The sequence below is a fragment of the Pithys albifrons genome, chromosome Z, assembly GCF_047495875.1.
Source record: "Pithys albifrons albifrons isolate INPA30051 chromosome Z, PitAlb_v1, whole genome shotgun sequence".
Lineage (NCBI taxonomy): Eukaryota > Metazoa > Chordata > Aves > Passeriformes > Thamnophilidae > Pithys > Pithys albifrons.
Window position 1 is genome coordinate 7,300,808 of NC_092497.1, and position 13,956 is coordinate 7,314,763.

A 13,956-nucleotide genomic window follows, 5' to 3' on the forward strand; every position below is an offset into this window, starting at 1 on the left:
ACTTGATCTATATCTTCACTGCACTATAGAAATTTTTTCTCCAGAGCTAGAGATTGGGAGACAAAGGAGCAGGAAAGAATGGCTTTGCAGATAGTGTCTTCTTTTTCTTCACATCAATACTGTCCTAACAGAATGATAAATTATACACAAATCTGCAGCGTAAGTCTGCACTGGTGTGAACATACAGCTAACAGCAGCTTCATGTGTGATCAAATACACAACCATGTTCCTACAAACCAGCTGTATGCCTGTCAAAGCTGTGGTCAACAAGAACTTGCTGAAGCCACAGGGGAAAATGTAATTGTATTTGTCAGCTAGATCCACCAGAACAACAGGACACCAAATGGCTGTACTGAATGCAATATTTGGACATAGAAAGCCATAATGGATAATGAGACCTAATGCAAAGCTTACTAGAGGTAATAAGGTGCCTTTCCACATGTCTCTGTTGGCTTTTGATTGTGAACAAGCATATCCCCTCTGTATTAACTGTTCTCTTCTAACTAGTAGATAGTTGCACAGATCAGCTCACAGATGAGTTCATTTTCTGTATCTTAGCTGCAGGTATAGCACTTCTGGGTACAAATCACCTGATTCTTGCAGATGAAGAGTTCAAATGTCAGGGCTGTAGAGGAAAATGCCATCCATTTCAGGCTCCTCATGAATTGTCATAAGTGGAAGAACTAGAGGTACAGAAAAAAAAAAAGACTTGTAGTCTGGAAGATTTCCTAGTATTGGTGGAAAAACGCTCACTTCGGGCCATTGTAGACCAATAAACAGTTCATTTTTTCATTGTTCTAATTAATTTAATTAAGTTAACTTCCAAGGTGTGTTAAGAAGCAATGCCTTGGGTGATTAACTGTTCCCATATCAAGGTGTTTTCACAAACACATTTACCTTGATTAGTGTACACATTATTATGTAATTAAATACCTCACACAGAGGAATTTATTAGTGCCTCCTTGTCTCCTAACAAATAAAGCAGCTCTTGAAATTCTCTCTGAAAAGAGCTCTCCTAAGCTAGGTGAGAAGGACAAGCAGGAACATGTGGAGAGAAAGATAATCATGGATTCATCATGCAAGTAGGTCCCTCATTGTCTCAGCAAGACTCTGCACCTCTGTTTTTTGCAATGACTGTGAATGCAATTCCTGGGTCTCCTGGAAATTTTCTGGCTAATTAACCCACAACTTATAGATCCAGTGGGCATTTCTTTGGCCAGCAGAATAATCATTGCCCCAGATCAGTGTGACAAATTTCCTATTCAAAGTGTAATTCAGCTATATGGAAAACTTCAATTTAAAACATTTACTTAAGAATATTTCAAAACTGAAAGAAAAGAATTATTACCAAGGAAACTTAAACACTGCTTAAGAGTATCTTGGATTGAGCTGTCAAAATGCCAAATGCCCAATACAGATGTCAACTAACCTCCCTCCCCACAGAGAAAAGGGAGGAAAGGAAAAAAATCTTCAAACTAGGTTTATGCTTAAACTAACTATATATATTTATACAGAAAAGAGAAAATTACAATAGATACTTACACAAGTTAGAAATAACAAAAAATAACTTCCCACTCCCCAGTAAACACAAATTCTACCATTCTAACTACAAATCACTCCAGAGACTCAGTCCTCAGAAAGACAAACTCAAGCAGAAAGACTAAGAACAAATATTTTACTTCCCTAAGATAACATGGTGGTGAGCTGGTGCTGTGGGCCTAGGCCTCCTGTCCCTCCTGGGACGTACGATGTGTCCTCCTAGGATCACAGCTGTGAAGAAACTGACCAAGCCACTCCCACGCTGGCTCTTACCCCCTTTTGAGAAGATGTTGTAATATGGTATGGAATACAATACTATCAGCTAGAAGAAGTTAGTTGTCAGCTAGCTCAACCCAGCTCAAATCAGCTGACAGTCCCAGGCCTAGACTGAAATTTAAAGCCTAAATTTAGGCCTACATAGCTAAACCCATAACAAAGAGTTCTTCCTATGGAGTATGGCAAAACAAGTGAGGCAGGCTAACTTTCACTGAGAGTTTGCTCCTACTTTCTTTCATTTGTGGCCTATAGCCATTCTAGATACAATACTAGACTTAAACACATGCTTAAATATCGTGTTTAACTGAGCCCAAGGTTGCTACCATTGGCTTCAGTGAAGATTAGTACACAAAGCTGAGATTAGTCTTTGCCCTATCTGCAGGCTGTACCTGCTATTTTATTAGGCGTGACCACAGTATTTCAGCATTCTCTGCTGGGTTTGTCAGTAGATCATAAATTGCACTCACCATCTGATGAAGCAATAAGATTTGCTTTATGCCTCATTGATCACTTTCCCATGCATTAAAGCTTAGAATGAACAAAACTCAGACAGTTCGAAGGTTCAGTTTAGAGATTTGCCCAAACTTCATAAAAACGTATTTTGCAATTGTGACTGTACAACAAATGAGAATTTTTCATTAAATTCTGATATTACTAATTATTTATTCAAGTTAGCAAAGCAATTGGAACAAAAATTCTTCTAGGAAATATTAAGTTCCCTGTAGACCAAGAATTTAGTGCTAGAATAGCAAGGTAGAAATTCACTATCATTACCCCAGTTTATCTGTGAGAAGGGAATTTCAGACCCATATGAACATACTGTGAAATCCCTCTAGAGCTAAATTTTGAAGTCTTAAGTTGCTTCCATTATATTCTTTAGATGAATTTCATCTAGAGTGAATACAATCTCTTTAGGTTTATTCCCTCCTCCCCCACTAAGAAAAAGAGATTCTACTTCAGCGTATCTTACTCTGACAAATGACAGCAATAGAATCTGTGTTCTTTCCGGTGCTTAAATGCTCAAATTATTATTGTTTTGACTACTTACACATAAATCCTTTAAATACTATAATTATAAAAAAATATTTTCCACTTTGTGGAAAATCAAAGAAATGTAGGAAATGAAGAGTAGGGTTAGATGTCTGGCCAGCTGTCTGGAAAGTAAAGGAAAGAACAGTTTGGATGAATGTGTGAAAATGTTTACATTGCTTAGTACTTGTAGCAGTGTTTGAAATTTCAAGGCCTCTGATTCGTCCAGCATCCTCTTACACAACCTGCTTCTAAAGCCATGAGTTTGCCAATCTTGATTACAAAATACCTAAGATGTGAGCACTGTTCTTTCCTGACCTAATGTTGGCTGTTCCTGAGAGTTAGCCATCCATTCCCTCCATCCCCATTTTGACCTCATGTCGGATTCAGCCCACTGATGACCACAAAGTGAATCTCATCAGTTTGCTTCTCTGACCAAAATTCAAACATTTAGAGTTTTTCTTTTTTCCTGAAATAATTTTCAGCCAGAGCATTGAACTGCATCATCTCATAGAATCATAGAATTGATTGGGTTGGAAAAGACCTCCAAGATCATCGAGTCCAACCCTTAGTCCAACTCTAGTCCATTTACTAGATCATGGCACTCAGCGCCACGTCCAATCTGTGTTTAAAAGTCTCTAGGGATGGTGAATCCACCACCTCTCCGGGCAGCCCATTCCAATGCCTGAGCACTCTCTCTGGAAAGAATATTTTTCTGATATCCAACTTAAATTTCCCCTGGCAGAGCTTAAGCCCGTGCCCCCTTGTCCTATTGCTGAGTGCCTGGGAGAAGAGACCAGACCCCACCTGGCCATAACTTCCCTTCAGGTAGTTATAGACAGTGATGAGGTCACCTCTGAGCCTCCTCTTCTCCAGGCTAAACAAACCCAGCTCCCTCAGCCTCTCCCCATAGGGCTTGTGCTCCAGTCCCTTCACCAGCCTTGTTGCTCTTCTCTGGACCCGCTCCAGAACCTCAATATCCTTTCTGAACTGAGGGGCCCAGAACTGAACACAGTACTCAAGGTGTGGCCTCCCCAAGGCAGAGTACAGGGGAAGGATCACCTCCCTGGTCCTGCTGGTCACGCTATTTTTGATCCAGGACAGGATCCCATTGGCCTTCTTGGCCACCTGGGCACACTGTTGACTCATATTGAGCTTCCTGTCAGTTAGTACCCCAAGGTCCCTTTCTGCCTGGCTGCTCTCCAGTCACTCTGTGCCCAGCCTGTAGCACTGCATGGGGTTGTTGTGGCCAAAGTGCAGGACCCGGCACTTGGCCTTGTTGAACTTCATCCCATTGGAATCAGCCCATCTCTCAAGTCTATCCAGATCCGTCTGCAGAGCCCTCCTGCCTTCCAGCAGGTCGACGCTCCCTCCCAACTTGGTGTCATCAGCAAATTTGCTGATGATGGACTCAATCCCCTCATCTAAATCTCACTCCATGGTCGCACGATATCTGGAACTCACATAAGGTAATAGCAGAAGATCACAGTCAGGAGCTGGGGATGGTTGAGATCACTCTTAACCTGTAGCACAATTTAGATCAGTTCAGACCAACGGGAAAGAGGAATGTATCTTCCTGGAACACTATGTACACTGCTGTTTGAGACTAGTTTTAGAAGGGCAGGACCACTAAAAAAATCTTGCATTTTCTGGTAAAGTGCTCTCCCTAGCAGATTTTGAGTACCAGCTCTGCTTCTAATGAGAAAAATACGATGCAGATTCCTAATTATTGAAGCATTTCTAAGCTCCAAATACCAGCTTTTAAGATTTGAAATCCCAAATTACAGTAAGAACCTTCTGCAGAAGAGAGCTCTGTAAATGCACTCTGCGCTTTCACATATAATTAGCTAGTTACATATTCTGGTGCTTGGGAGTTGGCTATTTTGACTCCCTGTCTAGGACCAGAATAATTTAAGATGAAAAAAAGAAAGAAAGAAAGAAAGAAAGAAAGAAAGAAAGAAAGAAAGAAAGAAAGAAAGAAAGAAAGAAAGAAAGAAAGAAAGAAAGAAAGAAAGAAAGAAAGAAAGAAAGAAAGAAAGAAAGAAAGAAAGAAAGAAAGAAAGAAAGAAAGAAAGAAAGAAAGAAAGAAAGAAAGAAAGAAAGAAAGAAAGAAAGAAAGAAAGAAAGAAAGAAAGAAAGAAAGAAAGAAAGAAAGAAAGAAAGAAAGAAAGAAAGAAAGAAAGAAAGAAAGAAAGAAAGAAAGAAAGAAAGAAAGAAAGAAAGAAAGAAAGAAAGAAAGAAAGAAAGAAAGAAAGAAAGAAAGAAAGAAAGAAAGAAAGAAAGAAAGAAAGAAAGAAAGAAAGAAAGAAAGAAAGAAAGAAAGAAAGAAAGAAAGAAAGAAAGAAAGAAAGAAAGAAAGAAAGAAAGAAAGAAAGAAAGAAAGAAAGAAAGAAAGAAAGAAAGAAAGAAAGAAAGAAAGAAAGAAAGAAAGAAAGAAAGAAAGAAAGAAAGAAAGAAAGAAAAATACATAAATTCCATTTTTTTCTCCTATACAATGGGTATAGCAACTATACTCCTGAGTCAGCACTCCAAATTCTCAGATTCAGTGTGCTTACATACCTTCATAGTTTTCAGGGCATTTTTCCCCAGGAAGTTAAAAATAAATCAAGTCTTAACTCTAGTGTATAGTCTTTAAGCAGGTAGGGTCTACCTTTCATTCTATGGTAAGTATAGATAGATCCTGGCTACAGTGGTGTTGTGGTCCAGAACAATGCCTTTGAGATGCCTTTGGAATATAAATAATAAGGCTTACTGAATAACCTACTTCTTGACAGACACAAAAACCCTGACTAAGTTAAAAGCATTCAAAACCAGCCCTCCTTGTCTGTCTACCATTCCCTTTCCTCAAATCACATGCACAAAAGGCAATACAGAAAGCAACAGGATCTTGTTTTTCATTCAGGCCTTAGAATGTAATTTACTACTTGAAAAAACCCACAAGTATTAGGGTACTCTACTATACAAGCATCACCACCCCTTTTAGAGAGGATGAATTAGGTGACATTTTCTGGGAATCTGGAAAATACTCCTGAATGCCAAGTGAATCAATGTTGAAATAAGAACAAATACAATCCCTACAAATGGGACAAGAGCTATCAGGTCTGTGGCAGTGAGAGAGAATTATGTTTGCCTGGGGCCAGCTCCTCAGGGAGTGAAGATTGATTCTTTATGATTGATGACTCGGCACTTGAATGCCAAGTCATCAATTCCCTGTGTTCATGGCATTGACTGCATCAAGATAACTTTTCCCTCGTGCCTAAGCATGGATATGGTCCTCGCCTGAAGTGTAGCCTCAGAGGGCTCAAGTACAGAACCTGAGTTTGCTGCTTTAAATTAGAGACAGACAAAAACTCCAAGCGTCTGGCTGTGAGAAATAGCACTGAAAAATTAAGTGGGAATGGTGCGGGGAAGGCTTAGATACCCCTTTACTGTATCACATCCAGATTATATATCCTAAAATGAATGAGCTTACAGTATGGAGTTATGCACCCTGAAATGCAAAATAAATATTTTTGGGTTTGTTGGCTGTACATTCAAGCCTCTCTCTGGGACAACTCAACTTTCATGCCACTGCAACACTGTAATCTATGCAGCTCATAGCAGAGAGAAAAGTGGCCACAAGAAATACATACTTTTGTCTGTATATCTGATGAGATGTTGTAAAATACACCTGTCCTATGGGTCTTGACAGCTATTGCCAAGGTTCGAAAAGCAAAAAAACTACCCACTGATAAAGTAGGAACTCTGATTTCATGGTCAAAAAGGCTCTAAAACAGAAACACAATGAAAACCGCACATCATGTTTGGAAGAAAGTCCATTCCTTGTTTCATTTGCTCTGTCCCTAAAGTCCAAATAAATAAGATAAATTTCTGAGTAAAATTTAGGGTAGCCTTGATTAACCCTCCCCCAACTGCTGTAGTGTTTTAAAGGATATCTCCAGCTGCTTAAACCTAGCCTCTAAAATTTCTCCATCAGGGAAGGATCCACAGCTGACATGAAGGCCCCACAGGCTGGTGCCCACATCAGTGATATAGAAAGGAGGAGGAAGTAGAGCAGGACTGTGACACCTCTCAGCTGAATTCAGAATGACAGAAATGTTCTATCACTGTATGTTAGATGAACTGTCTGGAAGTTCTTTCACAGACTTCAGAATGTTTAAGCCTGAACAAGCCACCACCAGGCAAGGGAAAGAGCTGCTCTGCTGTAAAGTCACTCTTCAGTCTCACTTCAGGGAAGGAACCGTCTCAGTTTTTTCCTTCTTTCTTTCCTTGTTTCTTTTTCTTTCCCACCCCCCACCACCCCAGCTGTTCTCACTAAGTGCATGGAAAAGGCTTAGTTTTTTCCATTTGTTTGTTTGTTTGGTCTGATTTGTTGATTTGTTTGTTTTATTTTTTTTTAATAACGCAGTTTGCAGAACTCAGATTTTGAAAACACTTATTCCAAATTCAGATTGAGTTTCACAAATGATAACATGAAAAAATAGGAAAACATTGTTATTCAGAACTTTCTTCCAACCTCTTTTCATTCTTTAGGTGTAGCAAGATTAATGTGTGATGCCTTTAAAGTGTTAAAAAAATTGCAAGAAGTAAGTAGATAATTCAAAACTTCACAAATCTTCCTGGTAATGTTTTTATTTTCCTCTAAAACAAAGAAAAAAGTAAGCAGAAAAGCAAATTCTCTCTTCCACTTCCCCCAGTCAAAACATCCGGTGACTCAAGCCAGTCAGAAAGGCAGAGAGGTGGCAACAATAATAAAACATGGTGCAGATGTCAATTCTAACCATGTGTAAAAACATGCTGTTCCTTCCCGTGTTTACTAACAATCCATGATCACTATTGCTTAATATTTATCTAGTGATTCCTGTTCCTTGATTAACAGTTAATAATGCTGATGTCAAAACCATTTACAAGGGAGCATTTGTATTGCCAGCTTATTAATGTTTTGGGACCTGCAATATTACAATCATCCTTTTAATCACATCACATTGCATTTGTCCTATTCAAAAGCAAGGACTTGTTTCCACCTGCTAGAATCTTTTTGGTTCAGAGGTTATGTACCAAATGCAAAAGGGTCTATGTATAGAAATGGATGTGGGCTATTTCCAGCCTTCACTCAAGCCCTGGCTGTTTGATTTCTACTCCTGGCTTATAAATATATGATGTGTTGAGTGTTTAAGTTGCTTTCAAACTTGTTTTTAAGTGGAAAATACTTGAGGATGAAAGACTGAGAGTTACATAGTGTGTTTTCGTCTACAAAGGAATAAAAGTGGTGATCCCTTTGAAGGCTGTGAAACTGCTGTTAATGATTTTCCATGAACTTTTGATGTAATGTTAGAAGGAAAAAATATAGCATTATATTAAGAAGAGATGGCCTGGTTCAGAAAAACTGCAGTCAGACAACCAAATCTATTGTCATCCTTAGCCTGCCTGTTCATACTAAATAAATCCAGTCCAATTCCTTGTGAAATGTATGAACCCAATTTCCCTTGGTTGGTTCCTCACTGCCACTAAGTCACCATAGGGGTTTTTTTAATCTAATTACAATATATTATGGAAAGACTAAAAGATTTTGAGATCTCTTCTACTACCATTGCAATAACATGATTTTTATCTTATAACATTGATGGAACACATTGGGTCTTGTGTTTGCTGAAGCAAGTCATGTACATAAATAGTTTTGTAGGAGTAGACTGAGACACAGAGGTGCTTAGATATGTTTACTAACATGCACACAGGTGCTTCAGCTCACAGAAAATTCAGCTCCTTTGTTGACCTGTAAGTATCCAGAAGTTTTAGAAGCTTGGACACATGCAAAAAGTCTTGATCATGAAGTCGTAAAACTGAATTGCAAGGAGAAGCAAAGAGGCAAAGCATCACTCTGTAGTTGCCTGTGGTTAGTTTGGGATAGATTTGATGCTCTAGGATAACTCTGTTTGACTCAATATAAAGAAGATTTCCTAAGGAAAAGGTCATCCTTAAAAGAAGCAATGCTTCAGGTAATGGCCTCAGTGTATGCACAGATGCTCCCATCTTCAGTTTCTGAGCAGTTTTAGTACAATTCACTAAGTGTCTTTGTCAATTTGTTGACAATTTTAATTACAAGAAGACTTGATTATAACTACTTTGCAGACTCTATTTGGTGCTTCTCTTCATTAACGTCTTATCAGCAGTATAATTGCAGGCTGGAGTGAACTCACAATGCTTTTTACGCTCTTCAAAGCTTCGTTGAAAATGTGAAGGTAACTTTCCATTCAGCTCTGCGAAGCTCAAGGAGATACATTCCTTCAAACATTTCATCAATCTGCTGTAAAGCAATAAAACCTGAGGAGGCACATTTTGAACTGTCAAGATCATATAAAAATCCTACTGGTAAAAGCACTTCACTGATTTAAAGAATGAGAATTTTTCCAGCACTTTAGCCACCATATTTGCAATGCGAAAAGGGACTGAGCCATCTGTTTTCTAGATGACACTATTCAAACTTTTGCTGTTTCAAAAAATTCTGTTTCTTTGACAGGACAAGAGGACATAACCTCAGGCTATGTCAGGGGAGGCTCAGGCTGGACATCAGGAAGAATTTCTTCACTGAAAGTGTAGTTAGGCATTGGAATGGGCTGTGCAGGGGGATGGTGGAGTCACTGTCCCAGGAGGTGTTCATGTTTGTGTCATGGTCTAGTTGAGAAGGTGGTGGTCTGTCAAAAGTTGGAGCTTATGATCCTGAAGGCCTTTTTCAATGTTAATGAGTCTATGATTCTATGCTATGATTCCAACTGGAGTGGAGACCAAATATAGCAAAAGTTTAGAAATCAAAAAAGTTAATTTTCTTTCCTGACAATCTAAAATAATAATATTAATTAAAATAATTCTGTAGACTAGCCAACTCCTTCTCCCCTCCCCGCCACCCCCATTTAAAGTAAATTCTTTCACTTCTAATGTATTACCATTGTGTCCTTGAAGCACACACATTTTGTTCTACAAAACTACATTGAAGGATACCAAGTCTGGCTTGTCCTGTGTGCATAGGACAAGAGTGAATCTGACAAACTCAGCTCTGCTCTCAATACCGTGATAGCTAGTGACAGCATAAATCTGTAGCCACAGTGTGCAACCATCATTGTGGAGACGTCTTCACTCCCGGTGTCTGGAGGTGTGTACCATCCTGCAGGATGTGTAATAAGATAGTTTCTTTAGTTTCTATCAAAGAAGGGAGTGAAGAAAAACTGTAGATACACCCTGTTGCAGTTTCCCCAAGAAGAGATAGAGGCCCACCCTGATGTGTAGCCAGATGCTGTATCAAGGGTTCACCCTGTTTGAATAGCAGGGAGATGCTATGATGACAACAATTTAACAACAAATAGTGATTTATGACCTATGATTTTTCTATTCAATTGCAAAGATTTCTAGTTAGAGCAGAATAAGCCAAGCAACTCTCCCCTTCCGTCATTGTTTCAATGACTTTGTCTACTGAGGTCTGCTATTATTCTACCAAGAAGTCAGATTCTGATTCAGGATATTTATTTCTCATGTAGTAATTCAGTATATGCCTACTTAACTTTCACTTAAGGTCACTTCTTAGCAATTTAATTATGAAAGCAAGTTAATCACGTTTAAGCTCTCACAAGTTTTTTGGTGTTTTTTTCTTCAATCATTTTTCCTCTATGTTAAAAATTAAATAGTTCTAGGTAAACAAAACCAAAAAGCACCAAACAAACAAACAAAACAAATTAGATTGACACCCCAGAGACTGCAATTCTTCTATTCATTTCTCTATTCATTGTGAGCAAGACAGGTTTTTTCACCTACGCATTCTTAGTTATTGACATTCTTTTTGGAACTTTATTTGTAAAGATGTATGTTATATGTACCTGTTTTGAGGTCACTGGTGGGTCATAGAATATTACCCACATTGCTCCCAGATTCAAGAATCTGAATATCAAAATTCAGCCCTTCCTCCTAGCAAATCATGAAACAAGCTGAAAAATGTGAGAGTGTACTGACACTCCCCTGGTTCTCTCTGGTTGATTTGTTTTGGGGGTTTTTATTGCTTTTTTAAAAGATTCCTCTCATGTCATGTCCATAAACATACTTTTGCAGCCACAGGGACTGCAAATTACTTAAGAAAAGACAGATATATAACCAGACTTTATCTAAAACATATACTTCCAGAAAGTGGACATTTAAAGAGAAAAAATTATCATGAGAAAAGAACTGAAATCATGGGAGTTCACAATCAACTTGCAGAGTACAGCTAGGACAACTTCACCCAGTAACTCATGTGCAGCACCCAATAAACATGTCTACCAAGACAAATGCCTCATCCATGTCTTCTAAGACAAATGCCTTCTCCTGACTGAACAGTGGGCTTGCCCACAGATAAATCCACTGGAACCCAGAGCCCTGACTCATATCCTTGTGGGCTGGGGGTAGCAGACCTTCAAGATCACTGCCATTTTTCACAGCTTCTGGGATTGTTACTGAAAGTGCCAGTCCAGAAAGGTTTGGTTTCTTGTTTCTGCTTGGGATGCTTTCATCTCTAGAAGGACAGGAACATACATTCTCTTTTCGTGTAGGTGCACCTTTTAAAGAGGAAATTTCCCAGCAAGGTAGTTCAGTTTTCTGTATGTTGCATGTGAATTCACAGATGTTTAAACCAGACTTTTTTTTTTCCTCTGGATAAGAAGAACATAAAATGTTAGTGAAAATCCATTTATAAGCTCTTCCTCTCCCCCTCCTTGGAGAGCTGCTCTAAGTTTTCTCTTCCACTACAGGGCATTGTGTGTGAAGGTAACAAAACACCACTTTTAAGTTCGCCCTCCAGGGTCCTTTTGTCCTCCATGTTCAAACAATAAAAATATAGAAGAAGGAAAAAAAAGTAGGAAAAGCAAAGATGAATTAAAAAAAAAAAAAGAAACAAACACACGAAGCAGTGTGCTTAGAAAACACTCTCTAAAAAGCCTTTATATTGTATAAGCTGCTTCTGTTTAGGATAAGCCGTTTTGACACAAATTCACTCCAAAGTCACTGATACCTTTTAAAAAGAAAACACCCCCACTGCATTTTTAAGTAGATAAATTGTTCTGGTCAATATTGTCACATTTAACAATCATTTTAGTAACAAAATAACTCACCAACATCCAGATTTTTCATTGGTACAGTTAACTGACCAGTTGTTAGTTCCCTATTTGTCAGATAATAACAATTCTATGTATAACCTTAATAAATATTCTACACAATTATGGCAGCTCTGAATAAAATAGCAAAGGAAATAAGAAAATCCAATAAAAGTAAGGACAAAATACCCCAGCTGCCAAATCTCGAGCTATGACTGTATGCTCTGCATTTGAAACTTCATCAAAAAGAAACAGGCATAGATCCAGAGTGGGGGGAAGATATATAAGCTATATGAAATATCAAAGGACACCTTTGTTGGTGGAAGATTTTTCATTATACCTTGACATTACAGAAGGCAGGATGGTGATCAGTAAAAATGAATACAAGTATGAAACAAATAGAAAAGTCAATGAACACATAGAATGCATCAGGTATGATTCAATAGATCATCAGCAAAGGAAATCAAAATGCAGCCCAGAGTATTTTCAACTCACTGTCAGTCCATTTATGTATATATCTATTTATCCAAATATTATTCAACTAGAACAGGAAGATCGAGAAGCCTAACAGTTTTAAAAGGAAATATTTTGAATGTGCAGGGGTGTATTAACCACATGTGTGTCAGCAGTGGTGGACAGATGGAGTCAGTGAACTCATTGGTCACTTTCTCTCCTTTTATCTCTGTTTCCCAGGGTATATATAAGATCCTGAAAAATGCCTGGTGGCACTAAACTCATTTTGCTCAAGAGATGCAAATGCTTAGGTCTGTCAGGATGTAACATCCAATCACTACCAGCAATAATGAGATTTTTTAGACTCTAGACCCTTGAATGATCAAACACACCATTGATTATACAATTAACTAATGGGATAAAATCCCAGTGATTTCCCAAATATCTCAAAAATTGTTTTAAAGGAGAAGAAAGAAAATTAATTTTGCATCGTGTGGGAAAGCAGATGGGAAAAGAGGTCTACGTGCTCAATAAAGGTCCTCAGATCACCAAAATGAATGTTGTTTGGAGTTTTTTCTCCAGATTAAGTATTTCAAATTGGGAATCTTTTGTTAGAAATCTTACCATTTACTCTGCTTTATATTTGTGCCACAAACAGCATGACACATGGAGTAAGGTCTTAACTACCAAAAAATAAGTGAATGAAGTCTCCTGAGATGGCCATTCATTTCTGAAAGCTTCTCATTAAGGTGAATGTCTGTGAAATGCCCTATAAGAGGAAAATTTCTCATTTAAACTCCACCTTGCTTCAGAGAACATTCTTGTGGATGCTGAGAGGGAAGAGTTAGTAGAGAAAATTGAAATTCATGGGGAACTTTAAAGTCTTTTTCAAGATTCCTCAATGTTTGCTACATTGCTTTGAGTTGGTCTTTACCTATAGCTATACAACCAGTAGAAAGAGAAAAGAAAGGTGGTTACCCTCTTGTTTTCTAAAGACTAAGAAAATGTCCTGTCCTTATGAATGAACAGAGAATATATAAGTATAGTCTGCAGTCAGAGCTGTATAAATTCAGGTCAGTGGTGAGGTTGAGACTGTAGAAGTGTCTTTTCCTGTTTGTCTCTCACCTTTATTAACCACTCCTTAGTGTGGACTTGAATTTTCTGCTACAAGTTTCCTGGCTCAGTTAAAAATACATCTTGCCTGCACAGGAATTAAGAGTTTGAACCATTTTCCATGGCCTCTTCTTTCCCCATACTTAACAACTTTTGCCTGGAAAGCCTTCATTTCTTTGACTCCTAGTTGGTATCTGAGATGGAGCTGAACGACATGACCTCAGGGACCATCAGTCAGGCCTGGTTAAAGCTGCAGTCCTGACATGACAGGACTGGAGGTTTTTCTTTTTTTTTCCTGTTAGTTTACCATGCTGAGTGTGACTCAATAATTTCTGCTGATGGTTCATACTTGCCCTCCTACCACACCAGAGAGATTTCACTATCTACCTCTAAAAAATACTCACAAGCAGCAAAGCATCAGGATGCACACGTCCCA